At 50.9% G+C, this 15536-nt stretch overlaps 1 long non-coding RNA gene across 1 annotated transcript; it reads left to right on the top strand.

Annotated features, from left to right (window-relative positions):
- The first annotated feature begins 11959 nt into the window (after nucleotides 1-11959).
- LOC103672493 lies at nucleotides 11960-15129 on the top strand. Its single transcript, XR_005836403.1, has 3 exons — nucleotides 11960-12231; nucleotides 12535-12672; nucleotides 14764-15129. It is a non-coding gene; the product is annotated as an uncharacterized LOC103672493 (long non-coding RNA).
- Nucleotides 15130-15536: the final 407 nt, after the last annotated feature.

Raw genomic sequence — 15536 nt, 5'->3', positions numbered from 1 at the left:
CCCTTCAAGGTAGGTATCATCATTCTCACTCGGCAGATGAAGACACCGAAGCTTGGTAAGGCTAACCAATTTCTCCAAGGTTGTCTCCCTACTAGGTGGCAAAGATAGGATTTGAAACAAGGTGGTCTGATTTCAGAGTCCACATTCTTCCCATGATACACGCTGCCCCCGTCCAAACAGCCCACCAGTCAGGACCTAGCAATAAAACACCACACCTCTTACAGTACGCACTAAATCAGCCCAAGGAGAAGCTGGAGGCTGGCGGAGAGCAGATCTTTATCAAGACACTTCAGGAGTAAGAGAAATATTTCCACCCTCCTCCCAGCCAAAGGGCTGGCTGTGCTTGTGAGATGAGAAACATTTTGTGGGGAGGAAGGAGGGTGCAATCTCGAGCTCCGATCACCACCCACACCAAAATAAACCTGACGGCGAACTGGGGCCTCAAGGATGTTGTTCAATTGCTTCTATGCGCCTGTGTGAGTATACGTGGGGGAGAGGGAAAGAAGGAGGCGGGAAAGGGAAAGTAATATCTTCTTCCATACCCAATGGCATTTATCAACTACACTCTCCTCCCCAAACTTAGGCTTCTCGCTCACTTACTTATTTCATGTTTTCTCCTTCCTGACCTTGCGCAGAGAGCTGGCATGGTTTTGAATGAGCACAGACTTTGGGGCCAGCCCACCTGGGTTTGGCCTCCAAATCTACCACCCACTGAGTTGTCCACTAAATACATCCTACGTGAACTAATGCAGAAATAATTTTACCTCTCCGAGACTTAGCTTTCTCATCTGGAAAGATACACAGTCACCATTCCCGTGTTGCAGGGCGCTTAGGAGGAGCGAGAGGTGAAGAGCCCAGCACGGTGTTGGGCACTAAATTGGTTATAAATGTTTGGTGCCTTGATCAGAGTTTCTCAACCTCAGTCCTGCTGGTATTTTGGACAGGATAACACTCCGTTGTGTGCTGTTCTGTGCCCGTGTAAGATGTTCAGCAGTGTCCGTGGCCTCTACCCACTAGATGCCAGGAGCACCTCCTGCCCCACACGTAACAATCCCAAATGCCTTCTGGACATCATCAAACGTCCACAGAATCACCCCCACTTGAGAAATACCGGCCACATGTAATTAATAGTGATGTTACTACCAGGTGATACATTTGAAGGCACATAGTAGGCAGTGATAGGAGTAGTCACCTTTCTGAATGGGCGAAGGAATGCATGAATGAGCACACTACCTACTAATGGGTGCCGTTCTGCATCTTCGAGCCCTCGGCAGGAGGAGCACTGTCTACTAAGTTCTTATATCCTAGAAGCTTAGTGGAATCACAGAGGGGTCGGGGAGGGCCCCCAGCGCCCCCCCACCCCACCCCAGTCCCTTCCTGTCTCTGCTGCCAGCTGTTTTCCGGTGCGGACCTGGCACCTGCTGGGCTTTGCAGGTGGAGCAATGATGGGGGGAGGCTGTGAGCTGAGTGAGGCTGAAGGTATTGTCCCCTCCGGGAAAGGCCAGTTCCAATGGGATTTGCCTGCAGCCAATAATGGCCTGAATTTCGGGTATGAGATGTGGCTGCTGGAATCATCTGCACTTCCCAAAGAACCTCATCGTTTGCCAAGGCCAGCCACAGGCATCAGCAGGAACCCCTAAGTCCTACCGTACCTGGAGGCATAGCGCATACCTGCGAGCCCCTTTGATTCACTCCAAAAAGATGCCTTCACACTGGAGCAGAGGGATGATTAGGGTCCTAGGATTTCTTCCTTCCTTTCCTCTGCCCGCTCCCCACCCCCCACTCTCCTTTCTTCCTTTTGAAACATATACTGAGTGTCTGCTACATTACTTGGCACTCTAGACACAGAGATGACAAATGCGGCCCCTGTCCTAAAATTGCTGAGGGGCAGGGAAAGGGAAAAGGGCAATGCCACTACATGCCATAATAATAGGTAACGTCTCCTGAGAACATCTCTCGTGGCCGCTGATCTGCGGGCTTTCCGTGTGGACGCTCATTTACATGTCCCTCGCAACAAGCCCGCGAGGCAGAAACCACGGCCATCTCCAGTCCGCAGAGGGGGAAGCAGGCACAGAGAAGCAGGCACTGTATTGCCGTACACGAAAGGGCACGATCGGGAGTGGAATCCAGGACACCCTGGCTCTTGCACCTGGACTCTTCTTAACTACCATGCTCTTCTGCTGACAGCCATGTGATGGGGGCTACGGAGCACTCAAAGGGGAGGCTTCCTGGAGGCAGTGATGCCACGGCATCTTGAAGATGAGAAAGTGTGAGCTGGGCAAGGGGAAGGGAGAGGTGGCCCTAGTCTGAGAGAACAATGCACGTGAGAAGGAGCAGAGAGACACGCCAAGGTTCCACGGGGCAGTTCCTCCCGTCCCTGTGTGGATTCCCTTCCCTCAGTCTCATGGCTGGGTTAGGGCCCGGCCAGTGGACAGGACTCCTACCTTCTGGCCTGGCCTGGTCCTGGGTACACCCCCTGGGAGCCACCTGTTTGGCCTCCTCTCCCAGCACGTGCTGTCTGAATGGGCTTTGCAACCAAGCCCGGGACCTCTGCTCTCTCCTGCTGGTGTCGTCTTCCCCAACTTGTGAGCCTCATCTGCTCTTCCTGCCCCGGCGCTCTGGCTCCCCTCCTTGTCCTGATCCAGGTTCTTGCAGCCTTGCCTTGTACTGCTGCCACTGACACCAGGTGTGTGTGTGTGTGTGTGTGTGTGTGTGTGTGTGTGTGTATACACACATGCACATGGGGGGGCAGGTGGTAAGAACGGTGTGTGCATGTCTGCCACGAGGCGTACACACCATGTAATGAGCAGGCAAGCCCAATATTTCATCATCCGTCATTTTTACCTGTTTTTTCTAAGCAACAATAAAAAATCATACTCATAACCTTGCCATATGTAAATACAGATGAGAGCAAGATGCTTTAATTAAAAACGGGTAGAACTGGGGGACTGGAGTGGTCACTCTAGGGCTTAAAGGCACACTGTTCAAAAGCCATCAGACAAGGAGTCTTCACATTTTCGGATCATAGACGGCTTTGAGAATCTGATGAAAGCAATGGGCTGTCTACATAAAACTTACAGACATGCAAATGTTTACAGGACAGTTTTTTTGTTTTTTGGGTTTTTTTTTTTTGGCAGATCATGGTCCCTCTGAATCCTGGAACACACGTTTAAAATGCCATGCATTCAACTTCTGCCATATTTCCCATTGGGTCTCCCTGCCTCTGTGCCTTGCAAAGGAGCGTTCTAAGATGCGGGTGGGTGACTACAGTGCCGAGAATGGTAAAACCAGACAGCCCCGGCTTTGCTTCGTTTGCTCAAAAGAGCAGAAGCCCCGGGTTTGAGCACAACCTTCTATGACAACGGTATTAACACTGACCTCACACAGAACTAGGGGGCCTGGCTGTCAGAAATGATCTCTGCCTCAGTTTCCACACTACACTCATGCCAGTGAACTCACGTATGTAGGTGATGATTAGAACAGTCAATGGATGGGCATCCAGTTTCCAGTGTGAGTGTCATTGCTGGGTGATGCTGGGCAAATCACTTGACCCCTCTGGGCCAGTTTCCTCATCCCTAAGATGAACAGCCCCTGGGCTTGTTAGGATGACTACTTGAGCTCGGCATGGGTAAAATATACATGAAAGTTCTTTATATTCCTCAAACCACCAAACAGGTTTAAGGGTGTTCTTTTTGACTTGGCGTGTGGAAACGATGGGGAGATTCATACCAAGAGGTATGGACTGGGAACCACAGAGGATAACGGAGATCACTTTTACTTAAAAAGGACAAATTCAGGCCCCAGATATACCACGATTTGTCCAGTCATCCATCGATGAGTCCTGGGGGGGGTGGTGTGGGGGGGAACTCATAGCTTCGGGCACTTAGCTCTGGGCAATCCTAGCAACGTCCAGTGGCCCTGGAGTCATGTGCTCCCTCAGCTAAGGACAGACCCTGGGAGCAGCCTCTTGCTAAGGCCTCCCTGGTCCTCTGTGCTCAGGCTACGATGAGGTGCAAATCAAATTTCAAGTTCTCAATGATGGGGAAACGAAAAGGTTCTTCATTGGGTCTGCCTGCTGTTAATGAGCTGATCTGGGAGAAAAAACCCAGTGAAAATGAACCATCACTACCCAGAGTCGCCAGAGTGCTCTGTGCAGCCCACCCGACGTCTGTGTTTTATGCAGTGCTCAGGCTGCTGGTGCCTGGGGCCCGCAGGCAGGTTTATGAGATTAAAGCCCAGCGCCCAATAAATAATTTAGCAGCTTACTGCAAGAAAACATACACGCAGTATAATAGCTACTATCTCCAGCAGTCTGATATGTACATACACTTTAAATGCACATCACTTCCACCTACATGTTTCCATTTGATGTGGAGTCCAAAACCAAATAAGGAGGAGAAAAAGCACGTCACCTCCACCCTCTGTCTACGTCCTGCCCTCTAAGATGGGGCTGATGAGAAAGAAAACTGGTCAATGCACTAATAATTCAGGGCTTTACTGGCTTTTCTTCTCTACATCCCACCCCCTTCTTATCTTTGCTCTAGTCTTTGCTTTCAGTTGCTGTTTGTGTGTGTAGGAAGCATCTGAAATCTCTACTAGACCAATTATTCATTCAGAATTTGGTTTTCTTCTCCCAGGGGTGCCTTTTATGGAGCAAAGCTGGCTCCAGGTGCTGTCTCCTACGGTGTCACGAGCGACTTGCTTATGGGTGCAGCTCAACAGCAGAAATAAATAAATATCACCGCCACGGCCATCGGAGTCCCGGCTAAAGCTTTAATGAACCAGAAGTAGTAGTGACTGATTGATAAGAGCTGGTCTCGGGCATGAGAAAGGGGAAGAGTATTGGAGGAGGAGGGGGAAGAGGCTGGGGTGAGTATCACAGGGAGAGAGGGTGGGAGAAGGCAGAGAAGCTCCAGGGAGTTGCTCCAAGATCTAGAAGCATCCATAGGAGATGAGCGGTACATAGTAATCTACGGAGCAACATGAACAGGCAGGAGAATGACGCCAAGGGGAAGCATGCTCTTCTCACTGGAAAGTTTACCGGTTCTGATCGCAGTTAAGGGACAAGGGGTCTCGGTGGGGGAGACAGGCATGAGGGAGAGTGGTAGGGTGGCCCTAGAGTTTTCTTGGAAACCGGGAGGGCATCCGTTTCCACACCAGCCCCTTGACTCTCCTTCTGTGGGTGGCATCTAGCTCAGACCCACCGGCCACTGGCCTTGTACAGACAGCACCAAGCCTACCCCGGCCCCCCTACTTTTTGCACCCCCTTGGCCTTGGATGCGTTTACTGCCAGTGGCTGTGGTTTATCTCCCGTTGTTTATGGCCTGGGACAGGCTGCCTACAAATAGCTCCCCAAAGAGTGGGGAAATGCAGGCATCTGCCATTCTGCGAAGCTCTTTCCAGAAATGAAAAGGACAGTCATAAAATGTTGTACAGGGGGGGTGGAGGGTGGGTAACATGCATCATAAAAAGCGTAATGGACTAATGCTAATACACAGACTGGCTGCAGCCCAGGGGTGTCTGCTGAGCTCAGACATAAATATTGGGGAGGCACCAAGGAGACAGATTTTTTATTTCTTTGATTTGATGGTAGGGGGAGGTTGGGCATATTTTTTCCTCTGTTTCTCTGACTGTATTCTTCTGGGAATACCACCAGTCTGTCTGCGACTGAAGCTACTCGGTGTTTTATGGCTTCCAGAGCGGTTAGACTCCTGGAAAGACTGGAGGTGCAGGGGGATGTGTGGGTGCATGATGTTGCCTCATAGGGTGAGTCAGTTTGGGGTTTTGTTTGTATCATCCGCGATCGTGCAAGTGACAAGAGAACCAAATGGGGTGAGTGTAATTATGTCGAATGTGTGCTTGAGTGCGCTCAGGAGTAACTGTGTACTTGCTCAGCATCAGCTTAATTTCCAATACTAAAGGACTAATATTCTCTGATTAATGCTTTCTACTTAGAACAAAAGCAACAGCAACCCCGACACTAACCCAACAAGAATCTCCAGCCCCCCTCAACTTCAGGTATAAAGAGTAGGACCCTTGTTTGTTAATTAATGAAAAATTCAGGTACTGGAGGATTCAACCCCACACACTGTTCTCTAGAGTTTTGTGTGGAAAAGTACCTCCATTTCTGGTTCACGTCAACTGTTGGCCAATTGCTGTCTATCCACCCATATGCCTTTAAGCAGGCACTTGCACAGAATGGTCAAATGCGCAGTGTATGTGGGGGGCAGAAGGCAGAAATGCACAGAAACCCTGTGTGAGAAGAGCCCCTGTTCCCGATGACGTTAACATGGTCTCGCCCCTTTCTCCACAGCCTGGAATCCTCAGTGCCTATGAGTAGTGCTGGAGCTGTGGGGCCCTGACCTCAGGGGTGGATTCAGTCCACCCGAGGGCTTGGACCACTGGAGAGTAGGAGAGACAGCAGACGCTTTGGTGCCTACAGTGGGGCAAGGAAGAAGACCCTGGTTGAGTCTTTCAGGGTGAGGTGAGAAGACTGGGGGCATGTGGAACTCATGTTCCAGTAATACCATCTGTTCTAGAGGAGTTAATTTTCCATGTGCTGTCCCTGAGCATGGGTGGCAGACAAAGTGGTGCTCTTCTGAGGCCGTGGGTACCGAGAGCTACCCGTTTGTCTTCTGTACCTGCGTCTATGTGACAGGAGACGGAGAAGAGGGGAGGGCGGCCTGTTCTTAAGTGCAGAAGACCTGTGATAAGCAATTTGGATACTTCCCGAACCTTATTATCATCTTTATGAAGTAAACATTACTATCATCACCTTCAACTCCAAGTTTCCAGGAGGTTAAGTAACTTAGCCAGGGTCATACGCTTTATAAATAGAAAGGTCAGGACTTGAACTCAAACCATTGTCTTCTCACGACAACTTAAAAATGTGAAAGGAAAAAGATCAATAAATTATGTTCAGTCTGAAGGTCAAAAGAGCAGGGATTAATGCATCCCTTATGTCATCGGGGGCACATTATTACTCTAAGTGATAAGGCGGGGGGGGGTGTCGCCACATGTCCTGTTGTTAGCGGAGGGCTAGAGAAGCCTTGTGTGCGCGATGGACTACTCAGACTGAGGGTGAGTGGGGCAGTGGGGCACTGCTGAACTGGGGCCTGGTCATAATCACAGACAGGGCTCCCCAATAAATAAATATGCTACAAATTTACCCAGAAAAGCATCTCGTCGGGAGAGACAGCTCACTCTTTCCCACCACGTGTAGTGGCACGTTCTTTTAGACGTGAGGTTAACCAGTGCTCTGTGGTCCAGGGAGCTCTCCGGGTGAGAGGCCTTGAGATGAGTGTGAGGGGGGGTCTTGCCCAGCCATCTGCCGAGGAATGAGGTCCCACTGGGCCTCTCACTAGGGGCCTGGCTCAGCCCCTTTCAACCAAGCTTAGAGCATAAAGAAACACTCCTCTTCCCTTAGTTGACGCATAGCCGCCTTAAAGTCTAAAAAGAAGATAGCATAGTATCCAGTCTCTTAGCCTAAGTTGACTCATATTAGGTTAGACTTTGGGAAGACCTTTGTGACTATGAGCTTGACCATGAGCTCCCACCCTCCTGTCGGAGGCTTGACCATGAGCAACCACCATTGGCTCTGAAATAGCCATTCCCACCGACTTTCAAGAGCTGGAGATACACCTCGTTGCTGCCCACAGCAGTGGGCAGGGGGGAACCTTTCCTCCAGTCTCACCTTGGCTCGCTGGTATTTCAGAAAAGGCCCAATACAAATATAGAATGTATAATTTTCACATCATTCTTGGCAAACCCCAGGTGCGCCCCATTAGCAGACTTCCAAGGATGCCATTCTCTATCAAGAAAAAGACACGCGGCATCGTAGTGCTTAGCTCAGGGCCCTATTAATAGCAATCCTAATTATATGGCTGCAAATTTAATTCATAGCAATGATTAGTGTCAGAATCAAAGGCATCAGGCATCAATATTGATGGAACTGCATAAGCCCCATAAACAGAGAACAAGCATTCGGGCCCATCCCCCTAGCGGAGGTTTGCTGTTAACTATTGCATTAATGTCTCTTCTAATTTCACCAGATCAAAACGACTCCATTTTTCAGTGTCCTCCTACCACCCCCTGGAACCTTTGCCCTGCCAGCTCTGAATGGGTATGACTGGCACACAAAAGATCCCAGACAGCATCTTTGAAGAAGAGCCCGGGGGCTCCAAGGGATGCACGGGTGATGGGCCGAGGCCCCTACTCTTTACACAGCAGCTCTTGGCCTTGTCAGCAACACTCCTTTGTCTTCCCTTCAGAAAGCTCACGGCAAACAATGATGCCTGGAGAAAGGGGAGTCAGCTGGGAACTGTGTGTGGCACAAAGGGCTGCCACCCCATCCATTGTGGCCTGGGCTGAGATGGGTGGGGAGGGGGAGGAGGAGGCCCGAGGGGGTGACACAAGGCAGCGTGTGCCGAGGTGACAGCTGCCATGTCCCAGGTTCCCAGGGCACTTTTGCTCTAAAGAGTGCAAAGCATTAGCCCTTCCATGCTTCTCTTGTGCCTCTCCTTGCCTCTCTCTGAAGGGCGGGTGGTAGGTTACAGATGCACCAATGGGATCGAAGAGAAGGCCAACAGAGTGCTCAAAGCCAGGGCTTCCCAAAGCCTGGATCTGGACTCAGATTCCAGCTTTCCACTAAGGAGCCATGGAATCTGTCAAGTTGCTTCACTTGACAGATTACTAGACCCCCCCCCCCCCCCCGCAAAGTGGCATGTCTAGAGAGGACTGACATGTAAGACCTGAGATTCCCAATTCAGTGTTCTTCTGCTATGTCAGTACATCTTAGCCCCAAGGCAAGCATTCTGTGGTCAAGTAGGCCTCCTTGCTGGCTAGGCTCTGCTAAGATCCCCAAGGCATGTGGGGAGGGCTTAGGGATGCTGGTCACTCTAGAGCAAGGCTGTGCGGTCAGGCCCGTGACAGGAAGTGCAGTCAGATTCTGGTCCCCGGGAGAATGATCCCATAGGGTCCGCTTAGGGAATGCTCGTATGCCAGGGCGAGGCGGAGTTGGATCTGATGTTTTATGCAGAAAGAATATTCTTCCATATGATACGAAGAGAAGGGACCAAACATTGGAATTGCAGCACCTGATTTTGAGTCTTCCCTCTGATGCTAAGAACCTGAGTGATTTTGAATGGATCAGGTCACATTTCTAGGCATCTATAAAATGTAACGATAAATACCTCACCTGCCCGAAGTCTGTAGGCTGGACCAGTTTTCTAAGATCCTTTCCGGGTATAAAATCAGGGTGAGATGCTGACCTTGCACGAGGGAGTCCACCTTCTCCCTGGCCCCTCTGGGCTGCATTCTCACCCACCCTGAGCTGTAAAGGTGAGAATCACTGATTTGTTACTAAAGCCTGTTGGTACCATTGCTCCTTCCGGGTTAGGTAGGGACACCTGGCTGGTGGCAGTAGCTTTCGATTTAAAAACCCAGAACATGGTATAGGAGTGGTGGCTGATTGGGACAATCACAGAGGCACTGATTCCTAAACGTCTGCCCCACCTTGGAGCCTGGAAACCTTTCTGGAGGCTGTGGCCGGAGAGGGACAGAATCCTAGGAAGGGCCCCAAAGGACAGAAACTCAGGTTGACCTTTACCACCTTGCGTCTGCATAGATTTCCTGCTTCCCTGAGCACATGATGGAAGGACACACGATAAGAAGAAAACATAAGTTCAAGCAGCCACAAGCTTCCAGCTTCATCACCTTGAACCACAGAAGTGACCTAAGTATCTGCTGGGCCCATCTCCACCTGAAATATTTGTAGCTCTGGTCCCAATTCCCACATCTTCCCTCGATTGACCCATGACCCCAAGCAAGTCCTTAACCTTTCTGAATTTCTGTATCATCATCTGCAACAGAGCAGAGAAATATCCCAACCCTTCCTGTTCATCAGAGAATGTTATGGGAATAATGAGCTAATAGAAACCCAGGGGATCTGGGCCGTGGAAGAAGAGCGTGGTAATAGCGTGGAAGTGGTAGCAGCAGTAAGACGTGTAGTCAGATTTCGTAGCGACAGCAGCAATGGCTGCCATTTATTGAGCACCTACTATGCACCGGGCTCTGTATTAGGTACGTTACATGTGCCGTGCGGACCGTTTGAGGAAACTGAGCGCCCCCATCCGGCCCCCAAGCTCCATAGTTAATCCAAGGCAGAGTGTACAGCACTAGGCTATTGAGGTCGGCCTGGGAACATGCACGGCACAGAGAATGGCCCTGTTGTCATTAATTCTGCAAAGCTGCAAGAGCAACTGGCCACGTCCCCCAGCCCCGCCCTGGGGAGGGGTCCGTTCATATTGTTTGGTGGAAGTCTCGGAAAGCTCTCCCTGGTGACTAATGCAGCTGGATGCCAATGTCCAGCAGGATTAGATTAGTTCGGCTCAGCTGGTCTAGTCTTCGAAGTATTTTTTCCCATGACTCAGGGCTGGGGGGAAGGGGGGCAGGATTCTCTTCCTCCATCTGACCTTGCGAACATGTCACTAAAAAAGAAGGCTGATCTGACAGCTCCACTCCCCCCAGGGAGCCAGACAAGAAGTGGGATTTGGGGAAAGCCTCAAAGATGTTAGGAATCATCATGTGAAGCACTTTTGTGCCAAGCACTTGACAGTAAGTACTTTTCGTACACGATTTCATTTAGTCCTTCCAACCACTATGCAAAGTGTTCATTACTACCCCACTCCACAGAAGAAAAAAATCAAGGCTCCCGTGTTAAGTAATGATAGTAGTGATACTTATGAGCAAATATGCGCAAAGCCTGCACCATGCTGGACAGGCAGTATTCCACCATGCTCTATCTTTTCTACTAGCACGTATTCTCTTCCAAACATGCTATATAGTGTGCTGACTTATCTTTATTTTTTTTCAGTCCGTCTTTCGACAGTAAGATATAATCTTCATGAGGGCGGGCATTTTTAACAGCTTTGATCACAACTGTATACCCAGACATGGCACATAGTAGGTACTCAATCATTTTTAGTTCAATAATGAATCATTTGACTCCTCGGCAGAAGCTCACGAGGCAAGTACCATCATTGCTCACATGTTACAGATGAAGAAACCGACATGGCGGTCAGGACTATATCCTGTAAGCCCAGATACTCTTCCTTATGCAAATCAGTTTCTACCTGAAGACAGAGGAACAGACCAGGTGGCCTTTGGAGGTCCCCTCCAACCCCAACATACATGTCTACATCCTGTATCCACGGGCAGGCAAGGCCCGATGGCCTAAAAGGATGTGCTTTGTGTTTTCCTAAAGAGGAGAGCTCTGTAAATATTAGCACCTTGGTCCCTGAAAAATTCTGCTTGGCCTTATGTGGGTCACCGGGATTTTGTGAGCTTGAATCGTTACCCCTCCTCCACCCCGTCACTGAAACACAGTTCCCTGTGTTTAACCTGTCCTGAGATAAAGCCTCGAGCCCCAGGGGCTCCCTCTTGGATGGCAAAGCGGCTTGCTGGACACCCAGCCTGATGCCTCCTACGGGGGCCGTCCGGAATGGAAGCTTCTATGGAGTTGCCCAAAAGGTACCAAAAATAAATGAATCTTTAGCGTCTCCCCTTCCAGAATGGCTCTGGGAGATCAGGACCTCCTCCCTGGGGGGCAGCTGGGGCTCTGGAGAGAAACCCACTGCCCTCTCTACACCTGTCTTGGTCAAGCAGAGGGTTGTGGTGGCCAAGGGAGGGGGGTGTGGGGGGCTTCTGTAAAACTATGCCTCCTTCCGGGTGCCGACCCAGTGCTGCGGTTCCCAGCTTTCAGAAGACCAGCTCTTGGGACCCAAGAGGCCTATAAAACAACAAAACAAACAGCGCGTTTGGCGGCAGGAGCCTGGGCAGGGAGCCAAACTCATTACCGGGGATGTGGTGGTGAGCCCCGAGCCACCACCCCAGCTCTCCTCCGCAGGCTCTGGGGAAGCAAGAGAGGGTGTCTGCTCCCCACGACCCCAGCGCCCGGCACTGCTGAGATGCCCGAGGGGGTCAGGGCTTCGGGTCGGCCGTCACAAGGGCCAGGAGAGCCGCGAGGTCGCCTGGACTTGGACCCACAGCCTGGTTGTTTACTCAATCCAGGGTTCACCCTGAGAAATGAGTGAATCATTTCCACTCAGAGGAATGAGTGGCTATTGTTCGGTGGGGTTGGCACAGACAGAAAAGCATGTTTCTCAGCTTTTCAACCAATTTGGCCTCCTGTCCGCCAAGACAACTCCACCCCATGAGGAAGTCAAGTAACAGGTTAGGAACTTCTGTGTGTTTGGGGAGGAAGTATAAATGCCAATGTCAATATTGCCAATGGAGGGGCCGTGTAACCTCAGGGAGGACGGATACTTCATATCTCTGTGGCTCCGTTTTCCACATCTGTAAAATGGGGCGGAGATGCAGGGGGCAATCGCCGTATTTACTTGAAGTATTCTCAGATGATGAAAAGGACTGTAGAAAGGTATCTTATAAATGATCAGTGGTATCAAAAAACTGAGCAAGAACCCTGGGGCTTGGGAGAGTTATGACTTTGGTGCTCTCGGTGGATTTTTTTTCCAGAGCCTCAGCTGCCACAGCAAGAAGCTCCAGCTTTCCTGGCTTGGCTTAGTAAACCGTTTGTGAAATCAGAAAACGAAGAATGAGCTTGGGACGTGGGGGCTTCCTGTGGGCTGCGGACGGGAGACCTTGGGTTGGTTGGTATGTCCCTTAGGGAAAGACAGAATTTTCCTCAAGAATTTCACAGGCATTTCCGTGGCCGTGCTGGTTAGCTAATAGGAAAGGAGGTGGTGCCAGAAGAGGCCAGGGCTCTCCCCAGAACGTGAAAAGGGCTGAGTTTCTGTGGATTTCTAAAACTGTCCAAGAGTCCTATAAACGGAGGGCTGGCAGTGTGGGGGCAGGGCGGTGGCTACCTGGGCCTTTGCACCTGCTCCCTGCTGTCAGCCAGCCTGCCTCTGATCCAAGGGAGGCAGATGGCTGGCCATGCTATTCTGGGGATCTCCAGGCAACAGTGTAAACACTGTCCCCTTCTTCCACCCCGGTCACCGCGTCTGAGAGCATCACCCACCCTCTTCCAAATGTTGTTCATAAACTCTTTTCCTGTTACCCACCAAGCTCTCCCGTTTTCTTGATGCCTCATCCTACCGCCACCCTCCTCCCCCTGACATATCTACCAACAGCATAACTTCCTTCCCTTGCAAACCAGTCACATCCACAGCAGTCACTCTTGGCGTCTGGTTCTCTTCCAATCAGTGCGAAGAGGTGTCTGACATAAGGCGGCACCCAGTACACTGGAGACAAATCTAGTGAGCATCGAATGTGTGAGAGATGTTGGATCTGGCCCGGGGAAGGGTGGCATAAATATGAAAAAGAGGGTCTCTGTCCTTCAGAATCTGGGAATCTCAAGCGGACATGTTAGTTGCTGCTCCCGCGTCGGAAGCCATCAGAGCAAAATTGTGTGCTGTGAGGGGCCCGAGGAGGGGGCTACTCACAACGCTTGGAGGGACAGGGTAAGGGACGTGTCGCCAGCCCCAAGCAGCAGTGAGGTTTCCAGTGGGGACAGAGACCAGAAAGCCAACAATTCCTGCTGCTGGGAAGGCCCTGGGGCTGAGGGGTGAGGGGAGGCCTGCAGGGACATAAAGCTGGGACTGAGGTAGAAGCTTCAGCAGTCGTTAAGGGAGAGAAGGAACCAGAAGGATTCTGCCCCAAACCTGGAGAGAGTCCTCCCTCTTATGTCCTGGCAGCTTCTGTCTTCTCAGCCCACCTCCTTCCCTCCTTTGCCCCATGACCTGTGCTCCAACGGCCTCCTGGGCTCCTCCCTTCAAGCTGGAAAGTCTTAGTCCACGAGTTTGCAGTTCCTGATGCCACTATGCCTCCTCCGTCTGCTTCGGCATGAGCTCCCTGCCTCTCTTCTCCGGACTCTCAGCCGGCCCTTAGCCATGACATCACTGTGCCCAGCCCTAGAATACCCTGCTTTCCCTTCCCTTATATCCACCACCCCAGGCGTGCCTGCCCTTGTCATCTCGGCCATGCCTTGCCCTGTCTGTACCTCTTCCTTGACCCTGAGGCCTTTCTGCTACACTGAGAGCAAGCTGAACCCAGTCCATGACTTCAAAGCCCACACCCAGGGCACCTGGGCTTCCCTCTCTCTGCTCCTCCTCTCTGCCACAGCCTGCCCTCCCTTAACGCCCACTCCTCCTGAGGGAGTCAGAGGAACAGTGGCGGCACAAGGATTGTGTGGCAGGTGCAGGGGCCCCTCCATGGCATCCCTGGTCAGTGACTATCCAGTTTCTGCTTAGAGATTTCCACTGACTGGGAGCTCATTCCCTCTTGAGTCAATTCTTTCCGTGTGGGGACAGTTTGGCTGCCAGAAACTTCCTCCGTACAGTAAGTGGAAATGTGCTTTCCTGTAACTCCTGCTCGCGGGTTCTATTCTGCCCTCTGGAGCCCCACCAGGTAAGTCTAGTTCATCTCCCATAGCTTGATGGCTAAGCGTGTGAACTGTGAAACGAGACGATGAAGGTTCAAATTCTGGCTCTGCACTTATTGGCTCTGTGGCCTCAGATGAATGTCTTGCCCTCTATTTCTTTATCCGTAAAATGGAGGTGATAATAGCACCTACCTCATAGAGTTATATCAAGATTAAGTGAGTTAATAGATATACAGCTCTCGGAATAACACATGGCATATAATAAGTGCTCAGTAAATTGTATTATCTGAAGAAAGCTGTTTTGTTTCCTCCTTTACTCTTCTTTCCTTGAGTTACTACCCTTTTAAAAATATTCTTCACAGAGCGTAACTCCACCATGTCTCACGACCTGGAAGTTATTCTCCTATGAATGCACCGAAGACTAATGAATTTTGGGAAATCTGCATCACCCAGTTGGCTCCTGTTGACCTTGTGTTCAGCAAAAATCCCAAGATCCTTTTCACTTGGTCCTCTCAGGGTTGGACCCTCATGGTTCTCCACCTCGACCTTCCCCTCACCAATCCTCCTAGCCCCCCATGGACTCCAGACCTTCCGGGCACATGCTCTGCACCTTCTCAGTGTGGCACCCAAGGTCTAGAATGCCCTTCTCTCTCCCCCATTGGTCAATTCATTAGTTTCTCATCCCAAGTCCTGGTACTCTTGCTCCTCAATAAAGCCTTCAAGGTCGATCACAGCATAGTGGTTGGTTTCTCCGCCGTTGCTCCATCCCTGTGGTGGGCCATGGCCTGTCTTCTTACCACCCGTAGTGCACTGACCCTTAGCTGATGCAGGTATGACCCACCTCAGCTTTGAGGTCTCATCCTTATTCTGCCTGTCCCTTCCACAGGCTTGGGCCTCAGAAGGCCTAGTCTGCGACGCTCCCCCAGTATCTAGCAGAGAACAGTGTATGAGCAAGTATGTGACACGGCACATTAGAACCCCTCATGGTTATGCCATGGTCTCCGTGTCCTCTACACTTCCCCACATGGGGACGTCCTGTTCCGATGGCTGCAGTGGATGAGGGCTGGACAGTCTGACAGACGCCTGATCAGGCAGGGAAGAAGTGAACAGTTCTGACGCACCCTGCTTCCCTCCC

Source organism: Ursus maritimus, unplaced genomic scaffold (assembly GCF_017311325.1).
Source record: "Ursus maritimus isolate PB19 unplaced genomic scaffold, ASM1731132v1 scaffold_2, whole genome shotgun sequence".
In the NCBI taxonomy this organism is placed as follows: domain Eukaryota; kingdom Metazoa; phylum Chordata; class Mammalia; order Carnivora; family Ursidae; genus Ursus; species Ursus maritimus.
Note: the sequence above shows the minus strand (reverse complement) of the source record. Positions and strands in the feature narration are given on the sequence as shown.